We start from the raw sequence: 3,658 nt of genomic DNA, 5'->3' as shown, positions 1-3,658 counted from the left end.
GGACACCGCCATCACTTCTATCCAAGCTGCAGGAGATGTCCTTATATCACCCTGACAGGAAATGCTGCAAACTCTTTAATTCAAGGTGCTTTCCCACAGAGCGTTACAGAAACACCATTCTGTGCTAATTGCAACAGTAACAAGCCTCCTCCATCCAATATATAAAAAAAACTAGAAACTAGAAAGAATATTTTAGCAGTTTTATTGCTGTATTGGAGAAATTCAAAATTCAATATCTAAGTTGTCTGAATTATCGCAGCTTAGCAAAAATGTGTCCTATAACAGTATGTTTTTTCACATCTAAAATCACAACTCTTCTGAACCTAGTGTCCATCCTTACCTCCAGGAATCCCTCTAGAGATGAAGGAAAAAAAAGAAGAGTATGGTCCAGCTCATCCATGTTGAAGTAGCCAGCAATCCTCGGCTTGGATGAAAAATGACTTCTGCTAAAAGGAGCCTGTAAGCACAAAATTACAGTTTCAACCAAACCGAGGAGCTCAAGGCACCCTAGATGTGGCCAAACAGTTCAGGGCACTTTCTCACCTACTTGTACTGAATGCATCTCAACCATCCTCTTCGTTGATTGACAACGCTTGCTTTTTCAGAGCTAGAGAAGGCTAAAGACTAATGGAGAACCATTAGGTGGGAAGGTGAACTGAACGTTCTTGCTAGGCCAAGGGGCCACAGATCAAAGGCAAACAGGTTAATTTATACAACTGTTTCCCATTCTGAAGAGTTGGTTGGACGGCATCAGAAAATAAAATATTCTCACATAGCTACTTTGTATAGTCACTGGAAATTATCAATTTAAAACTAGGTAGGTTAAAATATCCAAATAGAGAGCAAAACATTTTAATTACCGTAATCTATTCTTGCCCTAAATAACCACCATGCAGGATACGTACGGTAATCTGTTATGGATGTCCCCCAAAATAGTCTTGTTATACCAGTGGTCAGGGAGAAAAGGATTCTAAATCCTAATGAAGTTTATACTACTCGGACAACCTCTTCTTAAAATACAACAGCACCTGATGTAAAATAAAAACACCATATATTCATCTCCCGATTCGGAGCCATTTAAAAAAAATAATCTGGGAGTCGAGCAATGGAGTATTTATTGGACTTTCAGTTACTTCAAACAAGAGGGAGAAATCAGATGAAATGAAATTCCTCCCATGATGAACATTATTACTTACACGTACCATTGTGTGTCATAGTTAGGTATTAGAGGCATCAGTCATGTATACCCATTTATTACAGGCACTGGAGAAAGTACTCCTATCAGAGGAAAATAAAGAGTTTTGATCCTGAGGAACCAAGTTAAGGTTTATTGGGATAGTGAATACGTGAGACTGAGCACATGGTATGTTGTTCAGAAATGTCCAGTATATAATACATTTCTATGACAAAACATTAAGTTCAATTTAGGCAAAGTAAAAGGAAGCATGGTAAAGTGAACGATAAGGAAGAAAGTTATATGCATACATAAAGGAGGGGTCTAAAAAAATTAAACCGCCCTTCTGGTGCTAGCTTAGCCTACCTGAGACCCCATGGGACCATGACTAAGACTTTCTAAGTTGAAACTCATTGGTCAAGCCCCCTCTTTTTGGTGTGCCAACATGTCCTTATTTTAATAAGTTTGGAATAAATATGAAGTTTTACTCATCTATGCTGGAGACGATTTTTTCTTTTTCTACCTGACACCCCAGTCCAATCACAGAAGATCCCGTTTGCCCCTATTTATTTCTCATTGGCAAGATGACTGGCAAATAATCAATTGTATGCTAATTCTGATGAAAGGGTTGTTTTTTTTCCCTTCATATCAACCATAGTTTAGGTCAATAATGGTTACAGTAAGCTGGAGGAAAACTTTCCAAAATTCTGCTGGGACTACATTCGTCACTGTGTATAGGCCCTTATTATTTAGTTGAAATAAACCTATAATCCAAAAAGTAATTATAGTATAAAATGAGAGCACAGAGAGAAAACCTAAAATATCATATAAGCGTTACTCCATTATAATCAGAAATCAAACAAATGTACCATATTTTTCAGACTATAAGACGCACCGGATCATAAGACGCACCCCAAATTTTGGGTTGGAAAATAGCAGAAAAAAGATTTTTTGTAAGATGAGGTCCATCTTATTGTCCGAATTTAAGGTATCTTACCTAAGAACCGGCTGTGGTACAGCGGGGTCACAGAAAACAGGGTCCTTTCCTTAGGAAGCCGGCGGCAGCAGAAGTGGTGCAATGCTGCAGTCCCGGGGTGCAATGCTGCAGGTTCGGTGTCGGCGGTGAGGCAGAGCTGGAGCAGGGTCCCATCCTCAGGATGCTGGCGGCGGCAGAGTTGTGGCAATGCTGCAGCAGTGAGTGGTGCAGAGTGCACCTGAGCAGAGTTGCTTCTTCAGGATGCCAGCGACAGAAATGTGGCAGCGCAGCTGCAGGGTATCCACGGTGAGCTGACTGCATCACCGGTTTCCCTGCGGCCATCTTCTTGAAGTCGTGGGCTGCTGGAGACTTCAGGAAAATGGCCGCCGGAGGTCGCACGTGCGCAGGTTGAGATTTCGACGGCCATTTTCCTGCAACTGAGTGCCACCGAGATTTCAATCTGTGCACGTGTGGCCTCCGGTGGCCATTTTCATGAAGCCTCCAGCAGCCCACAGCTTCAGGAAGATGGCCGCAGGGAAACCGGTGATGCAGTCTGCTCACCGTGGACACCGGGCAGCGGCGTCACCACATTTATGCTGCCGGTATCCTGAAGAAGGAACCCGCTCTGGTGCACTCCACACCGCCTACAGCAGCAGCATCGGCATACCTCTGCCACAACCCCTGGTAAACCTGTGTTCACACTATAAGATGCACACCCATTTTCCTTCCAAATTTTTTGGGGAGAAAATGCGTCATATAGTCCGAAAAATACAGTATATAAATAATAAATATTTATTGTGGTGCAAAACTATACAATAAAAATTAAACGTTGGTAATTGAAGTCAAGTAGCAATGAAAGCAAGGGGAGGCAGATGAGAGACACAAAATAATGAAGAAAAGATAATACAAGGGGTAGCCACTGCATGGCAGAATACTACCAAGGAATGATGATAACAGATACGTTTATGCACATAAATATATCCACAAATGTAATTGCAATGCAATTCTTAAAGATCTATAGATATTTGGTGCAATGTAATGCACACAAATCATGCAATGTAATAAACAAAATAAAATCAATACTAAGAGATAAAGATGTATTATAAATCGGACATACCCGAAACTAGAAATATAACATGTCATCACATCGGTCTCCACCTCAGACCCCGACATGCGTCTCAACCCTACTGCATCTAGGAGGAGCAGGTTAATAGTGAATTGAGGCATCAGCAATACAGAGGGTTCCTTTAGAGCAAATGATTACATGACCAGTTGGTATCTGCGTGGTGTAGCAAAGCTGTTGGATCTTCAACGCCACAGACTGCCTCTAGCATAACATGGGGATATTTTCCTGTAAATGGGCCTCCTATCGATGCCCTGGTTAAAGTTTAAAACTGAGCAATAAAAGAATTAATGTTTACTAATGTAATGTTTTCACCTCTTGGAAAACGCATTATGTAACAAATACATGTAAAAATAAAATACAAAACAAAAAATATAATAAAAAC

General features: G+C 40.9%; 1 long non-coding RNA gene across 1 annotated transcript; it reads right to left on the bottom strand.

Annotated features, from left to right (window-relative positions):
* Positions 1-340: 340 nt before the first annotated feature.
* On the bottom strand, positions 341-3,452 carry LOC138667214 (uncharacterized). Its single transcript, XR_011318650.1, has 3 exons — positions 3,415-3,452; positions 3,268-3,343; positions 341-457 (listed from the first exon to the last, which is right to left on the bottom strand). It is a non-coding gene; the product is annotated as an uncharacterized lncRNA (long non-coding RNA).
* Positions 3,453-3,658: the final 206 nt, after the last annotated feature.

This window comes from Ranitomeya imitator, chromosome 2, assembly GCF_032444005.1.
Source record: "Ranitomeya imitator isolate aRanImi1 chromosome 2, aRanImi1.pri, whole genome shotgun sequence".
NCBI lineage: Eukaryota > Metazoa > Chordata > Amphibia > Anura > Dendrobatidae > Ranitomeya > Ranitomeya imitator.
Note: the sequence above shows the minus strand (reverse complement) of the source record. Positions and strands in the feature narration are given on the sequence as shown.